The 7,665-nt window shown below is 39.7% G+C and overlaps 1 long non-coding RNA gene across 1 annotated transcript; it reads right to left on the bottom strand.

Annotated features, from left to right (window-relative positions):
- Positions 1-503: 503 nt before the first annotated feature.
- LOC143416835 (uncharacterized) lies at positions 504-5,829 on the bottom strand. Its single transcript, XR_013097088.1, has 3 exons — positions 5,614-5,829; positions 1,058-1,089; positions 504-811 (listed from the first exon to the last, which is right to left on the bottom strand). It is a non-coding gene; the product is annotated as an uncharacterized LOC143416835 (long non-coding RNA).
- Positions 5,830-7,665: the final 1,836 nt, after the last annotated feature.

The raw sequence follows: 7,665 nt of genomic DNA, 5'->3' as shown, positions 1-7,665 counted from the left end.
GTGCTCACTACTGCTGCTCACTATTCATGTCAGTGCAATTCTTTTCACAGATCTCGACAGAAAAATAAACCAGTGATACTCAGATAATGACATGCATCCAGCTGCTATCAGACAACAGGAAAGCGACTCATGCATTCATTCACCCACATGTGGTTCATAGCTTTAAGACAAGTAACAGAAATTATTGCAATCAAAGTCTAAGCTGGAGGAAAATGGACTAGGAGCAGTGTGATGCTGAGGATCCCAGGGCTCACGGTGGCAGCACATGATGATTTGAAGCGATTCAGCACATCTGCAAAACATGATGTGCTGCTAGAGCGCACCCTGGACACACAGAGTCCATGACTCAGGCTGGTGCATGTCCACGGGGGCGGGAGGGCAAAGACAAAACTGAAATGTATGTGACCTTTCTCTGAAGAAGACGGCCACGTACAATAATGTTGAATTTTTGATTCCGTTCATCTGTACGGTTTTCTTTTAAAAACAGAGAAAATGGAGGAAGTGGAGAAAAAGAGGAAGCAGATGGGGGAGGGGAGGGGGACGACGACATATAGCTCAGATATTTTTGAAGAAAGATAACATTAAAGAATGTTTCACCACAAGTATTTAATGATAAAATAATCCACACATTTTATTTTCTGATGATTTCCACCTGAAACATACTACAAAAAATAAAATAAAATCAAAGATTATTTAAGCAACTGAAATAAAATAAAAAGTATGACTGTACTTACCCCGACTATATCCTTAAAGGCAAACCACAAACAGCACACAGCAGTGGGGAACGTTGAGTCGTAACAAGCTACCTACTCTAATGTAAACAAAGATAGAAAATGAAAAACGACATTTACATGCAGCTTTTAGAAGAAGTCTTTCACCAAAAAGAAACACAATATAAACATCCGCCAGATGTCTGAGTTTTCAAGATACATCAAGTTCAAAAAGCTGAAAGTAAAAAAAGAAAGTGATTTATTAAAATACTTGCATCCCAATTTTAATGAATCTCCACTGAACCAAATGTGTATTTTTATACCAAAAGTGTAAAACAGCATCTTACCTGCAGCCCTGCAGAGGGTCACGCTTTAAACACTGCAATCAGAGCAGATCAGTTAGTGCAATTGTCTAAGAAGTCATGTCTTGTTGATGCAGCCCCTAGGAACTAATCCAGACTCATGCCACACAGTATTATTGAAGGTACAGCAGCTCTGGTCCAGCCCAGAGGTTCTCTTACAATTTTCCCGTCATCTAATTCGTGAATGTTGGCTGCAGTTCAGTATTTCATGTGTCAGAGGAAAGAAGAAAACAAGGCAGGGTTGCTTTTTAAGGATAAGTGAGACTGAAGTAGTCATCTTAACCTGCTTGGATTTTATTTATTTAAATGCATTTCCAACTACAGATATATCGACAGAATATCAGTGATGAAAAATCAGTTTTTGTTTATGGTTTGGTTTATAAAATACCTGCAAATATCCTTCACATGTGATCAACAGTTACTTAAAGGATTTTCTGTTGATTGATATATTTCACTTTACATGTGGATCCTTACATTGGAGCCAGTATTCTGTCATTTTAATGTGAAACTGAGAGTTAGTTGACTGATTCGTCAGTATAAAGAAAAAACAGATTTGAACTGGACAGGGCGGGGCCAGCACTGAACCTGATGCACCACACTTGACAGGATACACTTAAGATTTATACTTCCATAAAACTCGGCTGTAAACAGGAAACATACGCATGCATATCTGTCTGCAAAAAAATCCTCTTAAAGGGCCAAGAAGTTTTTATTTAAAACAAACAGTTTTAAATGTAAAATGTTTGGTGCTGATGCTTAACCTCCAAGGCTGCTCAAATGAAGCCTTATAAAGGCATGTGGCCACAAAGGGTCAGAAAAGGTAACTACAGATAACTACGTCCCAAACATCCACTCTCACTCACAGAAGAATCAAAGTGTGATGGAGGGAATAAAAGGCAAAGTGTTGGAAAGCTCCTGTCTATGGCCTGCTGCTCCTGCAGTCACAGCACCACAGGCCATTTTACATTCTTCAGAGGAAAAAAAAAGATTCACTTACCATTTGCTGCTGAGATGTTAACCTGATGATGGAGGAGCTAACTAGCTTAACTACTGACTAAGAACACTGAAAGTAAACTCACACCTTCTTCTGCCTGTTTGTGTGGATACATTGTCACAATCCACAGACCAACAATCAGAACTAGTCCTCAAAAATAACATAAAACAGGAACAACAGAGGCACACACAGACACACAGGATGACTAGATTTGTCAAATAAAAGTAAAAACCAAGGAGAGTCCCAACAGCAGCTCTACACAAACACCCATCAGAGGGATAGAGCTAGCCTACTACAGTGACAGAGAGAGCTGAAAAAAGGCCTGTTTGGGGTTTCTGGTTGCTCCTGCTTCTGTTCGTAGTAAAAGGGGGTGTCCGGGGAGGAAGGGGGTTGGTCAGGTTTTGGTCCCAGTCCCAAAAATACCCCCTCCCCCCCAAAAAAACAGACAAACAAACAAACACAAACAAACAAACAACCAACAACTTCGTGTCCCCTCATCCTTCCTTGCTGGCCTTTCACCTTTTAGCTATGTGTATGTGCATGTCCCAGTCCTTCTCAGTGCTGCCTCGCTGAGCCCTAGCTACGCACACTGAGACAGTGAGAAGACTCAGTAGGCATAAAAACCTACAGGGCTGCAGCCTTTTTCCCTAGCAGTCACTTTCTACAATACAAATCGACATTTTCGGGGGCGGCGAAAAATCTAAAGAAAATATGTGGACGCTCCCCAGTGTGTGTGTGAGACAGGTGTAAAGCGCGGGGTCTGTCGGAGCTCCCGTTTGCACGTAAAAAATTTATTTGTGCGAGGCAAAGGGGCTGCTGCGCAGCGCGGAGCATTGAGCCTGTACGCCTGGCAAGCTGCTCCACTGTCAGACTGAAAGAAAGCCTGAGAAGACAGGGAGGGAGGAGAGGGAGGAATATAAAATGAAGAATAGTGTGGCTCTGAGAGGAAGCTCTTTATGCATTCACACACAGTTTGAGGAGCCTACTTTATAGGCTAATGTTGCGAAATAAAAAACAGAAACCACAGCAAACACACGAGTGGGGTAAGTACAGTGAGCCACCAGCTTCTCTGTGCTGCGACACACAAAGGAAGCAGAGTACAGAAACACACACATGGACTAGTATTAATGCACAAATGTAATCGCACTGAGAGCTACACTCGGTGTTTGCCTGACTCTATTTTCTCATGTTCTCATATGGCCGTGACATGGCAGTCGACAGGAAGGAGGAAGACTCACACTGCTGAAAGTGCTGCTCTCAAACTACACTGTTTTACAAGGAGGTGGCCCTGCCTACCTCTCTTTCTGTTCTACGCACTTTTACACACACAGAAAAATAAAACATGGGCACATTAAGAAAAAGGCCCGGCGCTAACTTGAAATAAATCCTAGACCAGGCTCTAATGGAGCAGCTCCTCCAGCATTACTCGGTGTAACAGTGGGTGTCACAGTTAAGCTCCAGGGATGCCCCAAAATACAAAGTATGCTCGTTTTCCATTCACATGAAGCAGTCTTACTCTAATCACTTACAGGTGATGATAATGGCTAACACCACACCATCAGTCCAGGAGAAGAATTCAAATTGGCTAAGCCACACGAGGTTTCTTCACGTCTATGTCAGTCGAATTTTAATAGAATAATCCCGAAATGATCTTAATCCATTTCCTAACATTTCTGCAGGCTGAGGCCCTCGATGTGTTTGTGGTAAAGACAAAAAAGAAGAGTTTAAAGATTTGTTTACTCGGTTCTGCTGTGCAAGTCTGGATATGACACATTGGAAAATATTTCCACATCAATTCACATCTTGAAGTTTAAAGTTCTGTTGTTCCTGGAATTATGTTTTTTTTCTTTTACAATTTTTATATTGCATGTGTGAATATTTGACCTGCTGCATAACAGCTGAAGATCTTTATGGATCAGATAAAATATCTGATGCTATAAGGAATGGTGAAAAATATCCACAGCTGCAGTATTAAACTTTATTTAAATTTACCTTATGGATTTAAATCAGTGTAAATATAAAATAATACAGTAAAGAAATTTTAGCTTTTCAATTTGGGCCACTTCACTTTGTGATGGTTCGGACTGAACATATTCAGTGAACACAGCTCTAATGAATATAATAAAAGAATTATAATTATTTCCAGAATTTCTCTAAATGTTGCTGATACATTTTTGAATGTGATGCATTGAATTAATTGTTTCAGTCGACAGGAAACAAAATTCTGTCATTACAGTCTTCTTAAACAAAAAAGATTCAACTTCGGTTTTAAAGGTGTCACTTGTTGCTACTTTAATTTAATACTTTGTATTTTTGATGTTTTATGGATTAAAAGTACTGAGTTGTTGAAACAAAGTAATATTTAGAACAAAGTGATGCCAACTATTCTGCAAAAATATTCTCCTTTTTGTGAGCAGCAGTTTCTGTCAGAATAAGCAAACACTATCTCCTTGGTGAGGCACAGCCATCGTGACCTTTTCTTTATAAGTCACCAAACAAGATTTAATCTAAAAAAAGTGAAGACATTAGAAATGTTACTTCACTCTCAGATGATGGTGTGCAGCACATACACAACCAGGGTCTTACCTAAAAACGTTGAACAGTAAGAGGGAGACTTTTTAATGTCAGGGTCCGTTTCTCGGTCATTCTGGGGGAGAGTCCAGCGGTCTGTGTGGGAGCTCCGCTTTTTACCTCGTTTTTCTATCAGTTTGTAAACGACACGCTTAAAAAGAAAAAAACTTTCCCTATAGTTTGCCTAGAAATCATCTATTTGTCATGTTGCCTAAAGCTTTGTATTAACACATTTATGAAAATTAGTTTCATTGTTCTAAAAACCGACTAATACATAATCAGAGCTGACTGATCTTTGAGTAAAGTCGAAGTCAAAGGCAGCCGCACATATTTCGATAACTGCCCGTATTAAAGTGCGCAGTCCTCGCTGTGATGAGAGGATGACAGGCTGCGCAGGTGAGAAACTGCTGAGTCACTGCGTTTTCCGAGCCTGGACTTTCTCACTGTTTCCTGTGTTTAACGGGGCGTTTTGACTTAAGTATAGTTTATTTATTTGTTTGTTTATTGTGCTTGAAGGCGAGATTAGCGTCGTATTTAGACACAGTGTGCAGCCGAGTGGGCTGGCGTGGTTGCTGGGGAGGAGGCTGTGACTAGGGGAGTGTCCCCTTCCTCTACTTTTCCACTTATCACTTAAACTCTTTTGTAAAGAAATATAAGTTCTGCACTGTTAACAATAAGCTATATTTGAACATTTGCTAAGATACTATATTATGATTGCTTTGTCTCCGTGCAGAAATGGACGCGCACAGTGTCTGACACAGTGCAGTCACGCAGCCTTTTGTTTCAAGCCGCACTTTACTTTGTCTGCTAAGCGTCCCTCGCACAAAGCCTTTACTTACAGCACACCCACGCTTACAAAGCAGCTACCGGCCATAACACGTAAACACTTTTAAGTTACTTACCTACAAATGAAAATAAAAAGATAAAGACTAAATACTTTATTAGTCAAAATTGGGGCGGAAAAAGAAACTCTTACCTTCGGAAGAAAAAGAATATCCAAAGGAGAAATAATGTTAAGATAATCCTGGTTTTACGCTAAAAAGCGAAATAGTGCGTAAATGTATTTGAAGACGGGCTCTCATTCTGTCTCAGTGGAGGATTTGAAAGTGGCGCCAACGGCAGTTGTTCCTCTGCTACCCACGCAGCCGTCACACACACAAAAAATAAATAGAAATTTAAACGTGCAAGTAGCAATATTTCATTCATACCAAAATGTGCCTGCCGACCACCGCAACCCACTCGTGTCCACAGTTTTGAATAATATACATTCTGCGATTTTTATTTATTTTTTATGTTAAATTAAAATAACCGTCAGAGGCTTTTTGAGCCGCGGTGCAAGACGGGAGATTTCTGTTGTGTTTTGAATTTCGAACTGACCGGAGCAGCTGACGTGCTGGCTCAGTGGCTCCCCCTACAGCCACTGTGCGTGCACTCATTCGTCACGACTTGATGATATGAAATTTATTCAGTTGCTCCGAGATTTTGCGGTGTCTTTTCTGTTTTGTTTTTTGATCTTTAACGATCAAAATGACTTTGATTTTGTTGTGGTATTTTCTAAACATGTATGAATAGGGGAGACCGGGGATAGTTGTAACATTTTTGACATTTCTGTCTGTAAATTGGAGCTCTTTTAAGGTAGTGGATTCGAAATGTAATGCAAAGTATTTACATGTCTCTGCTATTAAATAGTGCAGCTATTTTCTCTGCAGCACAATTACCCATTGCATGGTATGGTCTCAAACACAAAGAGTGAAATGTTACAATTAACCCCATAGTCTGGGTTAGTTGTAACATATCCTGGGGTGAAATGTAACACAATGAAATAAGGGTACTAACAAAATATTAACATGTAATCTTTGTTTATTCAACACATGACTGTACTTAGAGCCATTTATGTAGCTCTGTGTGTGTGTGTGACAGAATGCAGAAATCCAGCTTTTGAACATATTCCAACCCCCCAAAAAAGACAAATTATGGAATTTTCTGCAAATGAATATTTCATTCATTTTGGTTGGTCTTCCTTGAGTTTGGCCTCATTGGCTCAGTGGGCATTATAACCTACAACTCTTGCACCAATTTTGAACATAACAATGAAGCTGAAAAAATGTAGTTGTTCACCAGCATCGCAATTCCATTACTTTTTATCATGGCTTACCTTGGTGTGGTTTGCAAAGTGCTTCAGAAAGATGAGGAAATCTGTTTCTTGCACCCATCCTGACTTATTTCCACTACCAGTGCTTCCTACTGGTCCATCTCTGACACAGAGGTCTGCATAATGTATGTGTGGGAACACAAACAGTGGAGGAATTGTGTTGCCAATGGCATTAACTGCATATACAAATGTGACCAGTGAACCTCTCTCTGCTGATGTCGTTGCCCCAACTTGTTTAATATAAGTTAAAGTAATAGTGTGGTAAGTTGTAACATCTGCATTATTGTTACAACTAACCCAGACTGTTGCTGTTACAACTGACCCAGACTCCTATAGCCATGAACTAGCTTACATTACAGCCAACGACTAAAACACTAGCACTAAAGACCTACACAGAATATATCCCCATAGACATACAAATAACATAATTCAAGTTTGATGAGTTTAACTGCAAAGCAGATAATGCTATTAGAAATTGAAATAAAGTAGAAAAACTTACTTTTTGGCATACAAATTACTTTTTTTCGTGTTAAATTGTCTGTGTTTGATAAAATGTGCTGATTTTTCACATGTGATAGCAGAACTGCATTGGGCATGCACAGGATGAGTCACATCATTTGAAACTTAGCCCTGATTGGAGAAATTGGAAGTGTTACAACTGACCCACGTTACAACTATCCCCGGTCTCCCCTACTTGTGTGGAGCCCCCCCTCCTGTATCAATGAGGTAGATGGCTTAGAAATGAAGTTTATTATATATTTTTATATATTTATATGGACATAAACTCTACAGTATAACATTCTTCAAAATTCTTTTGAAATGGCACTTCAAAAAAGAAAGAAAACCTTCATTAGGCACCATAAAAGTAAAGCCATT

Source organism: Maylandia zebra, linkage group LG3, assembly GCF_041146795.1.
Source record: "Maylandia zebra isolate NMK-2024a linkage group LG3, Mzebra_GT3a, whole genome shotgun sequence".
Classification (NCBI taxonomy): Eukaryota; Metazoa; Chordata; class Actinopteri; order Cichliformes; family Cichlidae; genus Maylandia; species Maylandia zebra.
Note: the sequence above shows the minus strand (reverse complement) of the source record. Positions and strands in the feature narration are given on the sequence as shown.